Source organism: Pituophis catenifer, unplaced genomic scaffold, assembly GCF_029215685.1.
Source record: "Pituophis catenifer annectens isolate HBS135680 unplaced genomic scaffold, rPitCat1.0.hap2 SCAF_7, whole genome shotgun sequence".
NCBI classification, from domain to species: Eukaryota; Metazoa; Chordata; class Lepidosauria; order Squamata; family Colubridae; genus Pituophis; species Pituophis catenifer.
The window spans coordinates 12,256,423-12,281,197 of NW_027256887.1; the positions used below are offsets into that span (position 1 = coordinate 12,256,423).

Genomic DNA, 24,775 nt, shown 5'->3' on the forward strand with positions numbered 1-24,775 from the left:
ACATATTTGAAACAATTTAATAATGATATAATATGTTTACAAGAAACGCATATTACAACTCAAGATCAAAAATATTTGATAAACTTAAAATTAGGAGCACATTATATATCTTCAACTTCGCAGAAAAAGAATGGTGTGGTTATTTATGTAAATAAAAAATTAACAGCAAAAGTTATAGAAGTAGATCAAGATGGTAGGTTTGTAGCAATTGAATTGCTCACTGCAAATGGTCAAATTCTTTTGATTGGAATTTATGCTCCCAACCAACAACAGGATTATTTTTACAAGATGTTACATACTAAAATATTGCAATGGGACTATAGATCTATTTTACTTATGGGAGATTGGAATGGAGTAATTGATTCTAAATTAGATAAAAAGAGCTTGGCAAAGTCTAGAATTAGACTACCGCAGACCTTTTTTGATATGAAAGAAGATATGGAACTAAAAGATGTTTGGAGAATACATAATCCAAATGAATTGGATTACACTTTCTTTTCCGATAGACATAGATCCTTTTCTAGGATTGATTTTATCCTGTTGTCAAATGATCTACTTGTTAAGACAAAAAGAACAAAGATTTTTCCAAGAACTTTGACGGACCATAGCCCTGTATGGATAGAAATTGAGATGGATAAGGTTGAGAGACGTTCTTGGAGATTAAATGAGAACTTGTTTAGATATGAAAAAAATACAATAGAACTTAAAAAGCATTTGAAAGAATTTTTTGAAATAAATTTGAATAAAGGTACTCCAATTGAAATTGTTTGGGACGCAAGTAAAGCTTATATGAGAGGGGTACTTATCTACATGAATTCTAAACATAGACTGTTCCGACAAAAGAAAAGATCTGAGTTGGAAATGGAAATAAAAAATAAAGAACAGTTACTTATTAAAAACCCAACAGATGAAAGAATACGAAGCGCTATAAAACTTTTGAAAGACCAATTTCAAATGCTTATGGCAGAACAAGTTGCAACAAGTTTACAATACGCGAAGCATAATACATTTTGCAACGCTAACAAACCGGGCAGATGGTTGGCTTACACACTGAGGAAAAAACAAAGTATACGGACTATTGATAGTATTGACATTGGAGGGAAAGAAATTTTTCAACAAAAATTAATTAAAGAAGCTTTTGTGGATTATTATACTAAATTATATGCCAAAGAAGAGGTGCAGAATGGACTTATAGAAAAATATTTAAAGGATAAGAGAGTTACAAAAATTACTGATCAACAAAAGGAAAGAATGAATTATCCTATAACAGAGGAGGAGATAATAGCAGCAATTAAGCAGCTAAAAACAGCCAAAGCTCCTGGCACGGATGGTTTGACTGCAGTGTATTACAAAACTTTACAAGCTGAAATGGTGGGACAACTTAGAGATTTATTTTGTAATATTCAACAAGGGGGTAGAATACCCCCATCTTGGACAACTGCTTATATATCTTTGATACCAAAGGAACAAGTTGGTCCTAAAAAACCAGAGAACTACAGACCAATATCTCTTTTGAACACAGACTATAAAATTTATGCGAAGGTGTTAGCCAACAGGTTGATGCCAGTAATCCAAAAAGTGATTCATGAGGACCAAGCGGGATTTATTGAGGGTAGATACATGAAGGACAATGTAAGGCAAGTAATAGACTTATTGGAATATCTTGATAAGAATAAACAGATTTCTGCAGTGCTGGTTTTTTTGGATGCGGAGAAGGCCTTTGATAGAGTGGATTGGAATTTTCTACTAAAGACTTTAAAAAAGATGGGCTTTGGGGACCAATTTATACAGGCGATCTCAGCAATTTATCAAGAGCAAAAAGCACAGATTATTATTAATGGAAGTTTGACGACAGAGTTTAAAATTGAAAAAGGAACAAGACAGGGATGTCCGTTGTCCCCACTTTTATTTATTTTAACATTGGAAGTCTTGCTAAATACAATACGGGACTCAAAAATTCTGAAAGGCATAGTGATAAGGCAAGAGGATTATAGAATAAAGGCATTTGCAGATGATCTGGTTGTTACCCTATTACAACCAATGGAATCAACAATCCTGATGAACGACATTATACAAGACTATGGTAGAGTTTCAGGTTTTAGATTGAATTCAAAAAAGACTAAAATGATAGTTAAGAATATGACACAAGATCGTAAACATGAGCTTGAAAGGAGGGCAGGTTTTGAAATTGTACCTAAGGTAAAATATCTTGGAGTTCAGGTTGCAGAATCAAATATGAAATTGTTTCAAAATAATTATGAGGTGTTGTGGCGAGAGGTTCAGAAAGACATGGAGACTTGGAAAAAGCTGCAACTGTCTTTACTTGGAAGAATAGCAGCAGTTAAGATGAATATTTTGCCAAGATTTCTGTTTTTGTTTCAAATGATTCCGGTGCTTAAAAGTGATAAACAATTGAAAGTCTGGCAGTCTGGCGTGAATAAGTTTGTCTGGAACGAGAAAAAGCCGAGAGTGAAATTGAAAATTATGCAAGATGTTCCAGAAAGAGGAGGTCTTAAACTCCCAAACCTACAGTTATATTATGATGCAGCAGCTTTAACTTTAACAAGCGATTGGTTTGGAAATAAGAAGGCTGGAATATTGAATGCAGAAAGTTTTGATCTTGAATTTGGATGGCATGCTTACTTATTTTATGATGATAAAGTTGATAAAGTATTTAAAAGTCATATTCTCAGAGATTCTTTGATGAGAGTTTGGAAGAAGCACCGACTCAAATGGGATTATAAAATACCGCTATGGCTGGATCTTGGTCATACCTTGTGGAATACAAATATAATGTCACTCGGGGGGTTTTTATACAAAGAGGTTCTTTTTACAGATGCGGGCAGATGGCAGCTGAAGACATTGCAGACACTGTTGGACGAAGGGATTAATTTAACCTGGTTACAATATAATCAATTACAATTGAGATGGAAAGAGGACCAAAAAACTGGTATTATATTGCATGAGGAAGAATTAGTTAGACATATAAGAGAGAAAGGTCCAATGCATATTAAAAGGCTTTATAATGTTTTGTTAGAAAGGGACTCAGAAACTGAATTAGTTAAAGATTGTATGATTAAGTGGGCACAAAATTTTGAAGAACCAGTGATGTTGGAAACATGGGAAAAAATTTGGGTTCAGAATGTTAAGTTCACACAGTCGCAGAATTTGAGGGAAAATTTTTATAAAATGTTTTATAGATGGCATTTGGATCCTAAAAAGTTGTCATGTATGTACCCTAATGTTCAGCCAAAATGTTGGAGATGCGAATGTTTGGATGCTACGTATTATCATGTATGGTGGACCTGTAGGAAAGTTAAGGCTTTTTGGATAAAAATTTGGTGGGTCATGCAGAATGTTTTGAAGAAAAAAATTCAATTTTCTCCACAATTGTTTTTATTGGGTATAGTTAAGGGTTTTACACGGGGTGAAATAAAACTAATATTGTATATGATAACAGCAGCAAGATTGTTGATAGGTAAATATTGGAAGAATGAAGCTTTGCCTACTATCGAGGAATGGACTTTGAAGATGGCTAGTTTTGCAGAGATGGCGAAGATTTCAGCGTATTTAAAAGATTGTTCACAAGAGACTTATGAATGGGAATGGAAAAGGTGGATAGAATATGTTCAGAACAAATACCAAACTAGAAAGTATCAAATAGCTTTTATTTGAAAATAATGTATTAGAAATATTTTAATGTAAAGAGACAAAGAGGAAAAATTATATAGGGGGAGGGATGGGTTCAGGTTTATATATTAGTGTTATTAGTTATGAGTATGTAATAGGGAAGTCTGGGGGGGGAGGGTTAGGGAGGGTTAGGGAGGATGGGAAGTTTGGGGAGGGAGGTGGGGGGGTGAAAAAAGGGGTGAAAATGTAATTGTAAAACTTTTGCAATAAAAAAAAAGAATTTACCTGTAATGGAATGTATACAGGGATGGCATTCAGCCGGTTTGGGCAAACCATTAGCTCCAATGATCAGCTGAGAGCAAACCAGTTCACTCCAATGATCAGCTGGGCCCGCCCACCCCTGCGCTATACCGACCTATATTTTCTTTGTATGAAGCCCAGCTGATAGGCGCGGCAGAGCGGATTGCCGCGCCTCAGCTGTTTTACTCACCGGGGCTGCAGTAGAAGGTAAGTTTTAGAGCTGTTTTCAAATGTACTGTGCACGTGTAGAGCATGTGTATGGCACGCGTGCGCAGCGAACCGGTTGTTACACCGGTAAGGTTTAGAGCTGTTTTCAAACACACTGCGCGTGGGAGGAGCACGTGTTTGGTGTGCGTGCGAGCAAAGCAAACATGTGTGAGCAAAGCGCGCGCTCAGCAAACTGGTTGTTACACTAGTTGAATCCCACCACTGAATGTATGAATGACTTTGGGGTAAGAGGGGAAGAGATGCTACCTAGGAAACAGTGTGGGGGGTGGGATGTCAATGGATCAGAGGAAGAAATTTAGGAAGGACCCACCATAATTGATTAGATGGTTAAAACTGGCGGCAGGAAGTTTGTGCCTTCAGACTTGAAGGCCTGTTGAAAAACCTCATTCATTGACTGGAACTGACCATTCTAACTGTGTTTGCCATTCTTTGGAGTTAAACCTCCCCCAAAACTATGATGATCTATCACAGAGTCACAAACTTCAGATTTTGAAGTGATCAGTTTGATTTATTAAGGATTGAATTCATTACCCACACACATTCACCAAGTCCTACTTTTAAGCTATCCAGATGAAATATAGGTTGATGGGAAGATCTGAGATAACCATGTCAATGGAGATTCTCAGTCATCCAAGTCATGGTTGTCCCAAAGGTGTTTTGTCAAGAGGGTTAGGGTTAGGGTTGGGTTAGGGTTAGGGTTAGGGCTAGGCTAGGGCTAGGGCTAGGGCTAGGGCTAGGGCTAGGGCTAGGGTTAGGGTTAGAAGCTTCCTGGATGAGAACCGAAACGTCTTCAATGAAACCCAGAAACTCCAGTTGTCTCTGAGATATCCAGTTGCTCAAGATAGATCCCGTTCCACAGCTATTTATATGCAGTAATAATTCTTTGGTTTTTGAAAGTCCTCTTTGCTTTTGTTTATCTCTAGGGGAGGAAAATTTCAACGTTCTAAATGTTGAGAGTAAATTAATAAAATACCAAATCTGCTGATCACTTCAGATGTCTGAAGTCAAATCCACATGAGAAATTGCCTAGCTATTCAACTGTTTGGAGTTTCTCACTTTGTAGATCCAAGTGTAATTGCTAACTGGAATATAACTTGTTCAGCCAATCTTAATTTTTCCCCACGGCCTAGCTATATCTTCTTGTTCTTGGATCTGGTTTCTAAAGAATATTATATCATATGAATCTGAACTAGAACACACCCTCAGCTCGCCCCCAATGAATTTCATTTTGTTTCAAGCTGAATTGTCTGCTTTTGGATTCCGCCTTAGTGGGACTCTTGAATCTAAGCAATGCAGGGTTTTCAAGAATTGGAAAACAATCTGCAACCAGTGTAGATGAAATACGATCACAGAATTATAGAATTGTTGATTTTTTTATTGAATATATTTAATTGTTGCAATCTATTATTTGGAATAGTTGATAAAAGAATCATTGGTGATTGGAATAAGAGAATTTAAGGCAGTAGGAGCCTGGTGGCGCAGCAGACTAAACTACTGTTAAAAGTAGCATTTAGCTGCCAGCTGCCTGCAATTACTGCAAGTTCAAATCTCACCAGGCTCAAGGTTGACTCAGCCTTCCATCCTTTCTAAGGTAGGTAAATTGAGGACCCAGTTTGTGGGGGCAATAAGCTGACTTTGTATAAATATACAAAAGTATGAAGGCTATTGCTTAATGCATTGTAAGCCGCCCTGAGTCTCTGGAGAAGGGCAGCATATAAATCAAACTAATAAATAAATAAATAAATAAATAAATAAATAAATAAATAAATAAATAAATAAATAAATAAATAAATAATGGGGGATGGTATTATGTTATATGAATTTAAACTTAGGGGTTTAAATTTTAAGGAGGGAAAAGAAAAAATGAACTATATTAGGATGAGAAGTTAAGATGAAGGGTAATATTGGTTTTTTAGAATTAGAGAGAACAAATGATATGAGAAAAACCTATATATAAAATTGGGTTAAAATTGTGTTAAAGACGAACAAAAATTTGTATAAATCTAAAACCGGGCCAATATTCTGTTCAGAAAAGATGCATTGTATGTTTGTTTGTGTGTTTAAAACATAATAAAAAAAACTTTATTAAAAAAAATTATAGAATTGTTAGTTGACCTACTGTATTTTCCAACAAGTGACATTTCCAGACATTTTTAAGGGCAGCCTCACAGAAATTCATCAGTCAGGATCTGATACAATGATGTCAGATTTTATCATATGAGGAATGGTGCATCAGATATAATGCTGAAAATGTGCTCACAATTGTTGCCTAGAAGTCAATGGTGGGTTGCTACTGGTTCGCTCCCGTTTGGGCGAACTGGTAGTAGCAGCGGCTGATATATTGTACCGAATATTAAGTTATTAAGGTACTACTTATAGGCATGTATGTTATTTGTTTTGTTGTTCTGTTTGTCATTTATCTGGTGTGTTGTCTTCTTTTTTAATGATAAATGTAAATAAAGATTATTTTAAAAAAAAATATATCCTCTGCGTATGCACAGAAGCTTGCGAACCGGTAGCAAAGGTAAGTGAAACCCACCATTGCTAGAAGTCCATTGATAGCAAAAGATTGGGAGAACCTCAAGGCAGTGAACATGATCCATCCAGAAAAATGAAGTCCATTCTAGCACAAGTTGAATCCCAGTTCCAGAAACTGACTTTCTACAAGACCAAGAATGAGTCATTAATAGCAATAGCACTTAAACTTATATACCGCTTCACAGTGCTTTACAACCTGCTCTAAGTGGTTTACAGAGTTAGCCTATTGCCCCCAACAATCTGAGTCCTCATTTTACCCACCTCGAAAGGATGGAAGGCTGAGTCAAACATGAGCCTGGTGAGATTTGAAGTGCTGAACTGCTGGCAATTGGCAGTCAGCAGAATTAGCCTGCAATACTGCATTCTAACCACTGCGCCACCATGGCTCACTAAAATCAAGTATCCAGCAGGGGTGGGTTCTAATTTTTTTTACTACTGATTCTGTGGGCGTGGCTTATTCTGTGGGTGTGGCTTGGAGGTCATGTGACTAGGTGGGCATGGCTAGCTGGTCAGAGTCATTTCTGGAAGGTCCTCACACTTACGACCAGTCCTCGCACTTACAACCTGACTCATTTGTTTGCTTTTAACACTGATCAGCTGTAGGACGGTCCTTTGAAGCCCCGCGGCAATTGTTTAAAGAGTTTTTTTCCCTCTAGTCATCAGCTGGGACTCAGGAGGCAGCAATAGATTGGGGGTGGGACCAAATAAAAAGTAAGAATAACGTGGGTGGGTAGGGGGTGGGAGGGCGGGGGGAGAGAACCAGTTCGGTGACATCATATCATCACCGCTACCAGTTCGGCCGAACCGGACCGAACCGGGAGGAACCCACCACTGGTATCCATCATATACTGTAATGCAAATAAATAATTGACACTGATAAAGAAGCCAAGACAAGCCACTGCTGATCAACAGGGTAGTTAATCCATGCTCATTTCATCTTGAGTGAACAAACGGGTTATGGGAAGCCGTGATAGGGTTAATAGTAAAAAAAATCAGCACCAGGGAGTTGCTAAGCAACAGTGAACTGCCCTCTGGAACCTTTACAAGCAATGGTGATTTACTCTGCTGATGAAATCCTTGCCACCTTAACAGCTCTGCTGAAGAAATTGTGTGGGTGGAGTTCTCTGGAAATCTACCTTGGCTAGTTTTAATTAGCACCATCTAATAAGATTGGCTCCCTCCAAAGCTAAATACTTTATATGACAGACTGAACAAAGAAAAATATTGATATTCATTCATTATTGTCAATCTAAATAAATTGTCACTTACATTGTTTGGGTCCTGTACTTTGTTGGTAAGTTGAGCAGTTCTGTTTCGTTAAAGTGCCTGCTAACACACGTCAAATCTGTATACAGACTGTGTTTCAGAAAGCTGATTTTTTTTTTTTTAAACGGCCATTTAAGACTTTATATGCTACACTGGGGCTAATGTTCTTCTCCCCATGAAAATCTTACCGAACGTCTTTTTTAAATAACGTTGACTAGAGTGAAACAGCATTAGCTCAGAGATGAGCATCCTTGTTTGAAAGCCATGAGAAAAGGTCGGATGCTTTTCTGAAGAGTTTCTGATGATGGAGTTTCACAAGGACAAGTGGTTTTATTTAGCAGGAAAATGTGCCTTGGTAGAGTTTGGATTTTGCAGGAGGTCGAGTACAACTTTTCCCCTTTTCATGCTATTGTGCGGGCACCGGTGAACGTTGACAGCAATTCGCCTCCGTGTGTGTCAGTCTTGATACTATATATCCGGGATGGCAAACCTATGGCACGGGTGCCACAGGTGGCACACGGAGGCCATATCAGCGGGCACGTGAGCGTTGCCGTAGCTCAGCTCCAGTGCGCATGTGAGTGCCGGCTAGCTGACTTTGGGGCCTTTTGATCCCACCAGAAGTTGGGAAATGGAGTGTTTCTGACCTCTGGGCGCGGAGGCTGTTTTCGCCCTCCCCAGGCTCCTAGAAAGCCTCTGGAGCCTGGGGAGGGTGAAAAACGGGCCTACCGGGCCCACCATCACGTGCTAAAAGCAGGGCGGCATGCATGCACAGGGGCGGGGTGCATTAGATTATAGGTGTGGGCACACATATGGGCGACCTCCCTTGCTCCTCCTGCTTTTGGCACATGACGGCAAAAAGGTTAGGCATCATTGCTATATATCCTACAAGTGAAATCCAGTCAGAGAACACAACTGAACACGATGACGTTTAGGCGTGTGGAAAAAATCAAGACAGTGGCCACAGCAAGGCCACAGAAGCCACACCCTTCTTTGAGTGCTTTATACACACACCGCACGCATAAAAGAAAAAGATGCAGGTTTCTGTTATGTGGTTGTAACAGGTAGCTTGACTTTTCTGACCCTCCCTGTGGACACCTCTGCCAAGAGTGGGCCTTGGCCCAAAATAAGTTGCACCAGGGGTGGGCTTCAAAAATTTTAGCAAGGGGTTCTCTGCCCGGTTGCTGGGTGGGTGTAGCCATGGTGGGCATGGCCTAGTCAGCCTCCTGCATCATGGTGGGGGGAGGCATTTTTGCCTTCCCCGGGCTCCAGAGGCTTTCCTCGAGGCTCCAGGAGGGCAAAAACAGGCGCCCCAGGCTCCGGAGGCCCTCTGGAGGCCGGAAACGGGCCCATTTCCGGCGTTCCCAGACTTCCGTTTTTAGCCCTCCTTGAGCCTCCGCATGTGCCTTGCACTTACCTGCATCCAAAATGGGCCATGTAGGGACTCCTGGGAGGGGTGGGAGGCGGGGCCAGCCAGGAGTGGGATTTGGGGGTTCTCCAAACTGTACAGAATCTTAGCTAGAGGTTCTCCCGAACCCCTGTGAACCTGAGGTGGGTTTCAGCAGGTTCTGACCAGTTCTGGAGAACTGGTAGTGGAAATTTTGAGTAATTCAGAGAAGCGGTAGTAAAAATTCTGACTGGCCCAGCCCCCATCTATTCTCTGCCTCCCAAATCCCAGCTGATTGGAAGGAAATGAGGATTTTGCAGTAACCTCCCCCTGGAGTGGGGTGGGAATGGAGATTTTATAGTATCCTTCCTCTGCCACGCCCACCAAGCCACGCCTGCCATGCCATGCCCACCAAGCCACGCCCACAGAACCAGTAGTAAAAATATTTGAAACCCACCACTGCTGTGAACCCCCAGCAGCCTACTCTTGAGTTGCACCCACATGTCTGCACTAAAGTACTCTGCAATGCTGGTTGTACATGCAGGAAGCATGTGAGGGAAACATCAATATATCCAGAGCCACAACTTTCGGCCTGCATCACTAAGCAAAATCACATTTTTCAAAATGTGCATGTAGCCTCCAACAGTGGCAGGGTAAATCACAAGAAAAGCTGATTGTAATGTGAAAGGTGAGTTTAGCAGCTGAAGACAAATTTGCAGGGTGGTAGATTAAAAACATCATTAGATCCACAAGAAGAGATAAGGCAAAGCAAAGAAAAGAGCAAAGAGTTGGAGAGAACGATTCAAAGGAAAGAACAATCTGAATTTTAGGCTTATTATCCTTTGAGTCATTTGACAATATCAGAACATGTCATCTCCAGCACTGATTGTTGGCTGCCAAAAATTGATAGTTGTTGAATTGCAAGGAAAACCAGACCAATAAGGAGGGAAATATTTGGCTCTGGTTACCAGAGTTTTTGTGATGCTGCTTTATTGTATTACCGGTATATGGCTAGAGTTGAATCCCTCTCAAACAATATTCCTCGTGAAATATCACTGAACATCAGAACTTCCCCCCTTTCACATGTTTTATGTTACGAGATACATGTGTAGATGGATATAGATGATATAGATATAGATAGATATATAGATATATGAGAGCCATGGTGGCACAGTGGTTAGAATGCAGTATTGCAGGCTAACTCTACCCACTGTCAGCAGTTCAATTCTCATTGGCTCAAGGTTGACTCAGCCTTCCATCCTTCCGAGGTCGGTAAAATGAGGACCCAGATTGTGGGGGCAATATGATGATTCTGTAAACCACTCAGAGAGTGCTGCAAAGCATTGTGAAGTTGTATTTAAGTCTTAAGTACTATTGCTATTTCTATAGATAGACATTCACAGACCCCTCTAATCTCTGCAAATCTCCCTACCGCAATAAGAAGATGAAATAATTTAAGAGTCATAAAAGTGTGCAGAAGATGATGGTTTAACATAACCCGCCTCTAATGGCAATACGAAGGAAGAACTTATCTGTGGAATCCCTTTGAGCCAATGTTGAAATAACTCAAGGAGATTTAAACTCAAATTCATCGCTAACAATGTACGGCACACACCGTAGCTTGCATTATTTTCAAACTGATTCTTTCTACACAAATTAAGCCTGAAAAAAAAAAAAGAAAAATGTGGAATGTAAAAACAACCATTCTTATCTGGATCCACAGAAAAAAATCTCCATACAAATAGAACAAAGGGAGGTAACTGCTTTCTTTCTGAACATTTAATGTTTCTTTTACAGGGGTGATGACAATTATATGCCTACTACGAAGATGTTTTTACCAAATGTAATTGTAAGCAAGAAAAACCAAATGCACAGGTATAGAATAGGTAGAACTCAAAAACTTTGGCCACCTAATGGGAAGGAAGGTCTCACTGGAGAAAAGCCTAATGCTGGGAAAGATTGAGGGCAAAAGAAGAAGGGGACGACAGAGAACAAGGTGGCTAGATGGAGTCACTGAAGCAGTAGGTGTGATCTTAAATGGACTACAGAGGATGGTTGAGGACAGGAAGGCCTGGAGGAATGTTGTCCATGGGGTCGCAATGGGTCAGACACGACTTCGCAACTAACAACAACAAAATAATATGTAGTATGTGGCTCAACAGCAATTACTGTGAGAGGGAACCTGGAGGCTTTTCTTGAGCCTCCGGGAGGGCGAAAATGGCCTCCTCAGGCTCTGGAGGCTCTCTGGAGGCCGGAAACAAGCCCATTTCCAGCCTCCCCAAATTTCCAGTAGGCCCATTTTTGACCCTCCCCAAGCCTCCAAAACGGGCCGCATGGGGACTCCTGGGAGGGGCAGGGTGGGGTGGGCGGGACCAGCCAGGAGTGGGATTTGGGGGTTCTCCGAACTGCACAGAATCTGAGCTAGAGGTTCTGCCGAACCCCTGCGACCACCAGCAGCCCACCCCTGCAATCAGTGGAATGGCTTGCCTTCAGAAGCTGTGGGTATGCCATTACTGGCGGTTTTAATGAAGCGATTCGGCATCCATTTGTCTGGAATGGTATATGGTTTCCTGCTTGAGCAGAGGGTTGGACTAGAAAATCTCCAAAGTCCCTACCAACCTTGTTATTTTGTATTCAGTAAGCCTTAACTTGCATTGCAAATCATGTGCATCTATTCATTAATGGGAAACCTCTAGAAGAGAAGTGATAACTTTAATCCAAACAACCATTCCCATTATTGGGGCAACACACTTTGGTGTGACAGTCTCACCTTTTGAAGGCAATTCAATTAAGAAGGCAATGTGGAGGCACAAAATTTCCAGATGTTAAGGAATGCAGATTATGTATAGCATATCATCATACCTTCCTACACACATGTATACTATATTATCTAAATTTTCTAAGGTCTATCTAGTTTTGGAAATTGGTTGGCACTGCTTTTGCAGTTCAGAAGTAGTAACAGCAATAGCACTTAGATTTATATGCCACTCCATAATGCTTTACAGTCCTCTCTAATCAGTTTACAAAGTCAGCATACTTCCTTCAACAATTTGGATCCTCAATTTGGGAATTTTACTAGAGAATTGTAGTAAAGAAGATACATATTTGATTATTCATATAATAACAGCTGCTAGAATTGTATTTGCACAAGATTGGAAAGCAGATAAAATCCCGTTGGAAGGAGAAATTATAAAGAAAATTTTAGAATGTGAGAAATGAATAGATTAACATTGAGAATAAAGGATAAAGAGGAGTCGATGTATTTCAGGACATGGGATAAATTTTACGATTGGTTCGAAAAGAAATATGAATAAGAGTATAGAGATAAAATAGATGGGAGAAAATAATCAGAAAAATAGAAACCCAGATGATGCCTAGGTAAAAGGAGAAGGGGGGGTGTAAAAGGAAAAAAGTGAGATTATTATAAAAATGTACACAAATGATGAAATACACAAATAATCAAATAAGAAATTGAAATGAGAATAGAGATAAATAGAAAATTGGGGCTGCTCGAATACCATTCTAGATTGAACTGAAAAGGGAAACAACAAGAGAGAGGGGAAGGAGTAGAGAGAGGAAGGGAGAAGAGAGGAGAGGAGAGGAGAGGAGAGGAGAGGAGAGGAGAGGGAGAGAAAGAAGAAAGAAACGGAAAAGGAGAGGAAGAAAAGGGAGGAGAAAGAGAAGTAGGAGAGAAGGTTAGAAGGGGGGAAGAAGAGAGGAGTGGGGGAAGGGAAGGGGAAATAGGAAAGAGAAGGAGAGGAAGAACGAAGAAAGTAGGAGGAGATAGAGGAAGGAAGAGAAGGGGAGAAAGGTTGTGGTAAAATAAAGAAGGGTAAATAGTAAAAGAGCAATCCTGAATAAGTAAAAATTAAAAATGAAAGTTAAAAGATAAGATGAATGAAAAATGATGGATAAATGACTGTACATGTAAATATGTTTATGAGAAATAAAAATAAAAACTTGTTTGGAAAAAAAAAAACCAATTTGGATCTTCATTTTAACGATCTCAGGAGGGTGGAAGGCTGAGTCGACCTCGAACACTGTCAGGATTGAACTCCAGACAGGTGGGCAGAGTTAAGTAGCAGAATTAGCCAAAAATTGTGAATCGGTTAAGCAAATAATTTCCGTTGAATCGCTGAATTACTTTTTATGAGTGTTTCATATGTTTTTGGTTAATTTTTTTGAAAACAATTTAGGGCAATCCATCAGTGGAACATCCTGCTTCAGAAATAACAATGTCTTTGCAGACTATGGCCCCTTTAATGAAAGGACTGTTTCCCATCAATGCAGTCCCTCGCTGACAATCTTTCAACCGAGTTGGGGCACAGATTTTTAAAAAGAAATATTCATTCGTCTCGCTCTTTCCCTGCTACTGTCACAAGCAGATGTGTGCCTCCTGCATAGGCCTATTATTGTTTATTTACTGATGGGGAATGGCATGTTGTGACAACTGCAGAGGGAGCCTGGTGACAGCCAGAAAAAGTGAGCCTGAACATTCAAATGAATCAAGACGCTTGCCACAATCACAATTGGTATGCCACCTACTCACCTCCTGGTACTATCTAAACATAATTGCTCACCTGGTAATAGCTTCCCATTATGTTTACCTGCCCCGTGATGTTTGGCTGCCGCAATGCTGAGACAAAGGAGGCCAAAGGAATACATAAAACCAAAGTTGCTTTCCCGATCTCTTGCAGGGGTGAGTTCTGAAATTTTTTACTACCGGTTCTATGGGCGTGGCTTATTTTGTGGGCGTGGCTTGATGGTCATGTGACAATTCTTTAGGATTTAGCAGAGGTACTGGTCTACCAGGCCTTTAACTGCTTGCAGAGCTGTGCCGATCTACCCATTTATTTTTGCAGGCACCGGTCTACTCATTTATTTTTGCAGGCACCGGTCTACTCATGTATTTTTGCAGGCACTGGTTTACTCATGTATTTTTGCAGGCACCGGTCTACACATGTATTTTTGCAGGCACCGGTCTACCCATGTATTTTTGCAGGCACCAGTCTACCCATGTATTTTTGCAGGCACTGGTCTACCCATTTATTTTTGCAGGCACCGGTCTACTCATTTGTTTTCTTTTAACACTGATCAGCTGTAGGGCGGCCCTTTGAAGCCCCGCGGCAAGAGTTTAAACAGTTTTTTTCCCTCTAGCCATCAGCTGGGACTAAGGAGGCAGCAATAGATTGGGGTTGGGGCCAAATAAAAGGTAAGAATAACGCGGGGGGCAGGGGGAGGCAGGTGGGGGGACAGGGGGAGAACCGGTTCGGTAACGTCATTTCGTCACCGCTACCAGCTCGGCGGAACCGGGAGGAATCCACCACTGATCTCTTGGATCAGCTTAAAGAGGGAGATGATGGGAAAACAGGTAGTCCTCAACTTATGACCACAACAGAGCCCAAAATGTATGTTGCTAAGTCAGAAATTTGTTAAATGAGTTTTGCCCCATTTTACGACTTTTCTTGCCCCGTTTGTTAAGTTAATCACTGCAGTTGTTAAATTAGTAACATCGTAGTTAAGTGAATCTGGCTTTCGCATTGACTTTGCTTGTCAGAAGGTCACAAAAGATGATCACATGACACAGGACACTGCAGCCGTCATAAATATGAATCGGTTGCCAAGTGTCTGAATTTTGATCAGGTGACCATGTAGATGCTACAACAGTCATAAGTGTGAAAAATGGTCATAAGGCACTCATTTTCCGTGCTGTTGTATCTTCAAACAGTCACTAAATGAACTGTTGTAAGTCAAGGACTACCTGTACCAGGTTACCAAGTTATATGATTGAAATTTGTGGTGAACTTGGAACTATGGCCATCTCCTCAGGATTTTCAGAGGATGTGTCAGGAAGTCAAGATGGCAGCTGAATTCAGGCAGCATTTTGATTGCATCATCATGGCTGCCATCTTGGACTATTCCTGTGTGTCGAAAGTGACCACACAAATTACCTTCTTTTAGTGGGTTCCTCAGTTGCATGGGTGGGCTGCTGGGGGTTCGCAGGGGTTCGGGAGAACCTCTAGCTAAGATTCTGTGCAGTTTGGAGAACCCCCATATCCCACTCCTGGCTGGCTTCTCCCACCCTGGCCTGCCCCTCCCAGGAGTCCCCACGTTTTGGATGCAGGTAAGTGCAAGGCGTGCGCAGAGACTCTGGGAGGGTGAAAAATGGGCCTACTGTAAGATTGGGAAGGCCGGAAACAGGCCCATTTCCAGCCTCCAGAGGGCCTCCGGAGCCTGGGATGCCGTTTTTGCCCTCCCGGAGGCTTGAGCGAAGCCTCCAGAACCCAGGGAGGGCAAAAATGCCCCCCCCACTCGCCATGGTGCAGGAGACCAACTAGGCCACACCCACCATGGCCACACTCACCCAGCAACCAGGCAGGGAACCCCTTGCTAAAATTTTTGAAGCCCACCCCTGCCCAGTTGTATTAAAGAGAATTTGTAACGGAAAGAAGGGGCTCCTTTCCTGCTTTGCCAAGGTCAGGGAGAAGTGCCTCCATTACTGCAATTCAGGCAAGACAGATCACAAAACAAAAGAGGGGTGGATCAGATCCTGCTGCCTCTGGAGAAATCCACCCTTTCAAACTTGGATCAGATTTGCAAAAGTCACAGAAATAGTCACCAAACAAAACAACTAAGGTGATCAACTTTTTTTACAATGAGAAGGAGGACACAAATAAATTGAAGACAAAAAATATTGTAAATAAAAGAAACATTTTATTCATTGCAACACTGAGTCTAATGCGTGCGTGTGTGTGTGTTGTGTCGTGTTTCGGTAAGAAATAAACGAAGCCACTTGCGCGCGGTGCACTCTCTCAAAACAATTCTCCTATGCGGAGCGCATGCGTCTCATAATCGTGTCTTGCCGCATTGTACCGAGCCTTGACAAATCGTCATGTCAAATACAAATACGTCACATCACACGCAACGGATCGGATCGGCATCGATCGAACATGGAGATTTACAGATTAGTCTTCAAATATCGAAAAGGAGGACGTGTAGGAGGACACTTTTCGAGAGAGGACAAAAATTACAAAAGAAGACTGTCCTCCCTAAAGGAGGACAATTGGTCACCTTAAAACAACACAATTCCAAAGCAGAAATATATATATATATATATTTCCAGTTTGCATCACTTTATGGAGATCGCACATTGCAGCTTCTACTAGGACCCATGCTGAAGCAGATCAATATCTTAAAATTAGCATTGACAATAATGTCAAATATATTTTAAGAGGTATTATTAAACAACAATCAATAACCTACGAGAAAGCACTAATTCTGCTGTGTCTGAGGATGTCTTCTTTTCTTGAAACATTATTCATGTTATGTTGTCTTGGTTGCAAACCAGGGGTGAAATGCTCCCGGTTCGGACCGGATCACCCGATCCGGTAGCGATGGAGGCGAGTGGTTCGAAGAATCGGTAGCAAAAATCCCCCACACACCCCCCCATGCCCAGCTGAGCCGCACAATCATCAGAGGCTTTTTTTTTTTACTTTTAAAAGCATTTTTTCTACAACCTCTTTGGCCGAAAAAATGCTTTTAAAAGTAAAAAAAAAAAAAGCCTCTGATGATCGCGCGGCTCAGCTGGAATCGTCAAAGGCTTTTAAAAGAAAAAAAGCCCTTTTTTTCTTTTAAATGCCTCTGACGATCCCAGCTGAGTTGCCTGATCGTCAGAGGCTTTTTAAAAAGCCTCTGCCGATCAGGCAACTCAGCTGGGATTGTCAGAGCCTTTTGAAAGCATTTTTTTACAACCTCTTCACAAAAGAGGTTGTAGAAAAAATGGTTTTAAAAGTTTTTTAAAAATGGCCACGCCCACCCAGTCACATTAACCCCCCCCACCAAGCCACGCCCACAGAACCGGTAGTAACAAATTTTAGATTTCATCACTGTTGCAAACCCTTTCATATTTTAAAATCCCAAAGAGTTTTGCAAAGCTACCCTTTGTGAATGAAGCTGGCTGTCTGCAGTTAGGCTCTGCCTTTTATTTATAGTTGTATTACTTTATTATTATTATACTAAATAACATCATTAATGTTTGCTGAGAGATCAGCTAGTCTTTCAAAATTGTATAGGGGAGTCATATCAGAAAGAAAATAAGTTCAGTGCACAAATGAAACTGTTTTGGATCAGCCCTGAAATTTTTAAGCAGTAGGTTAAAACTAGATCCCCCTGAGGCGGTGTTTTGAGAATGCTATGCTTAATACATAAAAGGAAAGATGATTTGAAGCAGATCTAATATTAAAAGTATTGTTCCGCTTTAATATTCTCTCTCTCTTAGCTCTTCAAGTAGAAAAAGAAATGAGAAGTTGACTAGAAGCTGCTTTTGATGACTCTCAGAAGATCTTCCAACAGGGAATTAGGCAGTTACATATGGTTTTGAATATTTCTCTACCCACCTAAGAGGCAAGGAATTATATGCACGCCACAGCTTAATTTTATAGACTTGCTTTTTAAATACGGGGATCAGTATCCATAATATGTGAAAAGTAGCATGAAACCTGGGAGATTTCTTGAAGACAAGTCAGCAAGAAGAAGCAGAGCCTTCTCAGTGGTGGCTCTTTCGCTGCAGAGTTCCTAAACTCTGAAGATCTATCAGGCTGATTTGCCCATTCTTGTGGCAGGCTGAGACCTTCCTCCCTTGATAATCTTGAATTAGCAGCAGCTGGATAGAAAATCAGTAGGACCAAATCTGAATGAATGGCAGTCAGAAAGCCTAGGTCTGCAGGCAAAACAAAAAACTTAAGGGGAAAAGGGCATTTCTTTATGGATTCCAAAAAACAGCCTTCAAGTGTTTCTTAAAGCAGCGGTCACCACTGGTGGTCCATGAAAAAATTTTGGTGGTCCACAGAAAAATTATTTGCATTTTTTATGTTGCACTAAATCAGGGGTCCTCAAACTACGGCCCCTGGGACAGATATGTGCAATGAAAGTTTGTGTTGCTGCAGAGAGTCTCTCCCTTTGGGGTCCTTTTATGTGGGTTGGAGGGGAGCAGAAATTCCGATTTGGGGTCTGCTTCAGCCTCCTGGTGCGGGTCTTTGGAGAAGGCTGGAGGGAAGCACCGCTGGTGGCGAAGAGCCGGAGGGTCTTGTTCCAGTGGGACTGCATCATGGCCTGGAACTGGCTGATCATCTCAGCCCGCTGAGCCTCCAGGCGCCGGTACCTGGCCTTGCACTCCCGCAGGTCTTCCCTCTGCTTGGAAAGTCTATGCTCGTAGTCCTCAGGGAGGTGCTTCTGCTGAGCCTCCTTCTTGGTCAGATCCAATTTGAACTGAGCTGTTTTGCCAACTCTTTCTCATGGTGGCTGCTTAGCTCCAAAAACTGCTTCCTGTTGGGGCCCTAAGGAGCCTGGGCGGGAAGGCGAGGAGTGGCTGGGAGGGGAGAGGTGAGTAGAGGCTGGCGAGGCGCCCCTCGACATGAGTGACATCAAGTTGGCCATGCCCGACCATGTCACATGACCACCTAGCCACGCCTACCAAGCCAGTCATTAGGCAGATCATATTAGTGGTCCGCAGGATTTAAAATTAGGAATGTAGTGGTCCCTGAGGTCCGAAAGGTTGATGACCCCTGTCTTAAAGGCCTAGCTCTCTCCCTAGGACTGGAATTGGAATGTTGGTGGAGCTCATGGTTATTTTTTTTCCCTGGATGTTATTTATGTGGTTTTGTTAAAAGCAATCATGTTCCTTTTTCTTTGTAAATTATGAAGTCTTTTAACAATTGTAAAGCGGCTCAGATCCATTTTGGAGTCATGTGGCTTTATAATCTAAAAAACTAACAAAGTATTCTTCAAGCTATTGCGTTTTATTGTGGGTTTGTTTTTATAAAGCCTTTCAATCAGCGGTGAAATGTAAAATTTGTTACTACCGGTTCCGTGGGCGTGGCTTGGTGGTGGTGGTGGTAATGTGACTGGGTGGGCATGGCCAACTTTTTTTTTTTTTTTTTTACTTTTAAAAGCATTTTTTCTACAACCTCTTCAGCCGAAGAGGTTGTTAAAAAATGCTTTTAAAGGGCTCTGACGATCCCAACTGAGTTGCCTGATTGTCAGAGGCTTTTGTTTTCTTTTAAAAGCCTCTGACAAAAGCCTTTTAATATATATATATATATATATATATATATATATATATATATATATATATATATATATATATATATATATATATATTGCTTTTAAAAGAAAAAAAAGCCTCTGACGATCAGGCAACTCAGCTGGGATCATCAGAGCCTTTTAAAAGCATTTTTTCTACCGAAGGCTCTGACGATCCCAGCTATTCGCCCAAACCGGTAGTAAAAAAAATGCTTTAAAACAGTTTTTAAAAGGTTCCGACGATCACGCGGCACAGCTGTGATCGTCGGAACCATTTTTTTTTACTTTTTAAAGCATTTTTTTACTATCAGTTCACCCAAACTGGTAGTTTTGATCACTACCTGTTCGCTCCCGAACCGGAGCGAACTGGTAGCATTTCACCCCTGGTTTGAAAAATCCCAAGTCTTCCTTTCTGCATTCTCCAAAGTCTCATTCCTTCTCCATCTTTGTTTCTGAAGGCATTCAGAATGAAAAAAATTCAGTATCATATCAGAAAAAGAATTCTGTGATTATTCTAAGTTGCCTTACCCTTTCCTCAGAGGTATCATTAGATGACTAATGGAAGGTTGGGATATCTGATTCTGTTCTGTATCCATACAAGCATCAAAATTGCCCCCCCCCCTTAGGATATTATGAAATTGGTTGTCAGTCTGAAGGCGTTACAGTCCACAAACATTGCACAGCATTTACAGATGGCAGATTTCTTTATTTTCTACTGCCTGGCTGGATATGAATGAATCTCCTGTGTCTACCATTTATACACCTCCTCACTGTAATGTATCTAACATTTATTAATAATTTGTCATACGCTTAACAAATTTAGCAAATCTCTTTTGAGAGATTCCCCTCACAAGGCATCCCACACAAGACACGTCAAGATTCAATCAAGAAGGCAGATTATGATATCCCCAGACATATCCCCTGAAAGGCAGAAATCACGAAACTGCATCTCACTTACTTTGGCTGTGTCATGTGAGGGAATTCACTGGAGAAGACAAGGATGTTTGGAAGCGTTAGAAGTAAAAGGAAACCAAGCTCTCAAAGAACACAGTGGCTAGACAGTTCTGAGCACAGATATGGGGTCTAGGACTTCTCAGCTTGGTCTCTTCGCCTTGCCTGTTTTGCCTTGAGGTTTTCGCCTCTGGGTTATTAGCCCCAAACTTTTCTCCTCAGCTGGCCCTCCGCCAGTCTTTCGCCCTGGCACAATGGCCACGGCCACTCCCTCCCAGGTGCTTTGCCGCAGCCCATACACAGAAGGAGGTTTCGTCCTACATTTTTCGACACCTGGGACAGTTAGGGCCCAATAAATCAGCTAGAGGGGGAAGGAAGGAAGGAAGGAACAGCCTTAGTGAAATGGGAGGGAGAAGGAGGTGGGGGGACTTCCACCTCTGGCTTTTTTTTCAAGAGAAGAAAGAACCCTTTTCAGGCCTGTCAGGGTGGCAATTAATCCCATTCTGCTTTTGGGTAATTGCACCTTGATTAGAGAATGGATCGTGACCTTTCCTTGAAGTATACTTTAAGAAAATCAACCCAAAGATATATTTTCTAAGAAAAACTCATTTATTTGTTATAAAGAAAATAAAACATCTTACTAGCTAATTAATTACATCTTGGCAAAGCTTTCCCGGCCACCTCTCCTGGCCGGAGAACAAAAGAAAGTTAGAAGAAAGTGAAAGAATGTGGACATGCGCAGTTAGCTTAGAGATAAGAACTTGGCAAGCTTCAACAATTCATTTAGTGACCAAAGTTATAACAGTACTGGAAATGTGACTTTGAAAAACGACCAATTTTCAGAGTTATGACCTTTGCACCATCCTTAGGATGATGCGATCAAAATTCAGACACTTGGCAATTACTCATATTTATGACCGTTGCTGTGTCTCAAGGTCATGTTATCACCTTTTCCGACCTTCTGACAAGCAAAGTCAATGGGGAAGCCAGATTCATTTAACAACCGGGTAACTAACTTATCAACTGCAGTGATTAACTTCAGCAACTGTGGCAAGAAAGGTCGTAAAATGGGACAAAACTCACTTAACAAATGTTTCACTTAACAACAGAAAATTTGGGCTCAATTGTGGTCGTATGTCGAGGGTTAGCTGTATACCTGGAAGACCTACTGAGTATTAGAGAGACCAAACTGGCCTAAAAGAAAGACCAAATGAAGAAAAGACGCATGGAAAGACAAAGTATAACATGCATACAGGGGTGGGCTTCAAAAATTTTAGCAAGGAGTTCTCTGCCCGGTTGCTGGGTGGGTGTGGCCATGGTGGGTGTAGCCTAGTTGGCCTCCTGCACCACAGCGGGGGGTGGGGGTGTTTTTGCCCTCCCCAGGCTCCAGAGGCTTTCCTCGAGCCTCCAAGAGGGCTAAAATAGCCTCCCCAGGCTCCGGAGGCCCGAAACGGGCCCGTTTCCAGCCTTCCCAATCTTACAGTAGGCCCATTTTTCACCCTCCCAGAGTCTCTGCACACGCCTTGCACTTACCTGCATCCAAAATGGGCCGCGTGGGGACTCCTGGGAGGGGCAGGGCAGGGTGAGCAGGGCCAGCCAGGAGTGGGATTTGGGGGTTCTCCGGACTGCACAGAATCTTAGCTAGAGGTTCTTCTGAACCCCTGCGAACTCCCAGCAGCCCACACATGCATGCACAGCAGGGTGGATAAAAATCAATGATTTTTTTAAAAAAATCAAAAAAATCAGATTTTTTTTATTTAAATCAGATTTTTTTATTTAAATCGGATTTTTTTTATTTTTATCGAATTTATTTTAATAAAAAACTTTTGTGGTAAAAATCTATCGTAAGATAGTTTTCTATTTAAGATACATAAATAATTTAGTTTATTCAGCATGAAATGGAGCTTAGTTATGTAGCATGAGGCTGTATATTCTGCAACACTGGGACTATCGGTGAGTCAACAGTGGGTCAAAGGAGTAGCAGAGATGACAGTTGCTCTTTACAAATTATGATTTAAATCGAGTTGATTTAAATCAAGCCTTTTTACTAGTGATTTAAATCATGATTTAAATTGTGATTTAAATCAACTCGATTTAAATCAAATCCACCCTAATGCACAATATTTTTTTTTTAAAAAAAAATAGGGAAAACAGATAATAACAAGACCCGGCAATAGCTGAGAGCAGAAAAGTTGAAGAAAGAGACAGAAGGGCTAATTCTGGCAGCACAAAAACAAATGCATAAAAAGCCACAATTGGGAAGATGACAACAGACAGCGAGTGCCACCTCTGCAAAGAAGCTGAAAAATGGGGGATCACCTGGTTAACTGCTGCAAGAAGATCACAGAGACCAATTAAAAAACAATGGCACCGCAAAGTACCAATAATAGTGCACTGGAAGATCTATAAAAATACCATTTGCCTGCAAGCAAGACCTGGTGGGACCATAAAACAGAGGAAGTAATAGAAAATGAAGAGACTAAAGTTCTGAGATTTTAGAATTTAGACAGGCACCTGCCACACAACGCTCAGATTTAACAATTGTTGATAAGACAAAAATGTCTGGATAGTGGACCTGGCAGAACCTGGAAAGAGGAGAATAAAAGAGAAAGAGTTGAAGAAGATAGCAAAATACAAAGACTGTAATCTAGAATGAATTCCTGTCTAGAAACGGTTGCAGGAATTGAATTTGTCTAGTTTAATGAAAAGAAGGACTAGGGGTGACATGATAATGGTCTTCCGTTATTTGAGGGGCTGCCACAAAGAAGAGGGAGCCCAGCTATTCTCCAAAGCACCTGAGGGCAGGACAAGAAGCAATGGGTGGAAACTAATCAAGGAGAGAAGCAACCTAGAACTAAGGAGAAATTTCCTGACAGTTAGAACAATTAATCAGTGGAACAACTCGCCTCTAGAAGTTGTGAGTGTGTTCCAACTCTTCCAAAAAGAGATTGGACAACTATTTGCCTGAAATAATATAGGGTTTCCTGCTTGAGCAAGGGACTTGGACTAGAAGATCTCCAAGATCCCTTCCAACTCTGTTACTCTGTTTTTCTGTTACCTGCAAATAGAAATAGAACAACTGTGGCAAAAGAAAGCAAAGGAAGCAATCCAAAAACGACTGGAGCATCATTTGAACACCACCAGCATTGACAAAATCGCCATCAGTTTTGCTCAGAACAGCTTATATCTTGCGACAATACCTCTAACACCATCAAACATTCACATCTGTCTATTTTATGTCCTTGGGACCCACTCAATAGGTGGAGTCTCCTGTGCAAAATCCAGACTGAACATCTGGCACGCTGTGCAACAAATCATTATAGTATTAATTAATATGAATATAATACTATAGTAATATGATGAGCCATAATTAATAGCCACTGCTATTCAAGTTGACAAATATCTACTTTTAACATGGTGTTCCTCAACCATGGGAACTTTAGGATGTGTGGGCTTCAACTGCCAGAATTCCCCAGCCAACGCTTGCTGGGGAATTCTGGGAATTGAAGTCCCCGCATCTTAATATTGCCAAGTTTGAAAAACACTGCTTTAACATGTTGGCTCCAACTTAAGAAGCAGTCAGAGGATGATGTAACCAGCTGAGAAAACCCTTAACAGGCAATTGAAGCCTCTCAGCTTTCTCCAATGTTTGTCACAGTAGTAAAATCCTTTTTTTTTTACTACTGGTTCTGTGGGTGTGGCTTGGTGGGCATGGCAGGGGAAGGATACTGCAAAATCTCCATTCCTACCCCACTTTGGGGCCAGCCAGAGGTGGTATTTGCTGATTCTCCAAACTGCTCAAAATTTCTGTTACCGGTTCTCCAGAACCTGTCAGAACCTGCTGGATTTCACCTCTGGTTTGTCATAATAACACATTGCTTAAATATTTCTAAACCGATGCATTTATAATTTCTGACAACGCACTTCCAGTTCTGGAAGATTCTTTGCATTTATTTTATCAGAAGCCAAGAGGCATTGTGTCTGGTTATTGCTACAAACTCCGAAAGGGCATTCTAAGGAAGTCTCTATTGAAGATTCTGTGTTTGACAAGGTAATGCTATGTGCTCTTTAATTAACTAAACATCTTCGGAATGGAACAACTCGCCACAACCCGAACACCTTACTGTATAAACGGGGCGGGGGGGAGGAGAGGCCGGGGGGGACATACTTCCTTTTTTTCCTTCAATGGAAGTGTAGGAAGTGAAAACCCACCCCTCTCCTAGAAAAATGAAATATTTTAGGACATATTAAAAGGGCAGAATATTTCCCCTAAAAGGGAGGCCACCCCACCTTTGTCAATGGGCCATTAAGGCCTGGGCCAGTCTATTCTACATAACAAAGATCTACCTCTTTCAGGCAGAGCCATTTAATTGCCCTTCATTGCATCACCCAGCAAGA

At 41.3% G+C, this 24,775-nt stretch overlaps 1 long non-coding RNA gene across 1 annotated transcript in view; it reads left to right on the forward strand.

Annotated features, from left to right (window-relative positions):
- The window catches only part of LOC139319671 (uncharacterized), a 34,121-nt gene extending 10,897 nt beyond the window's left edge, over window positions 1-23,224 (forward strand). Inside the window, exon 3 of the long non-coding RNA XR_011600636.1 lies at window positions 22,523-23,224. This is a non-coding gene — a long non-coding RNA (uncharacterized lncRNA). The remainder of the gene's footprint in view (window positions 1-22,522) is intronic.
- Window positions 23,225-24,775: the final 1,551 nt, after the last annotated feature.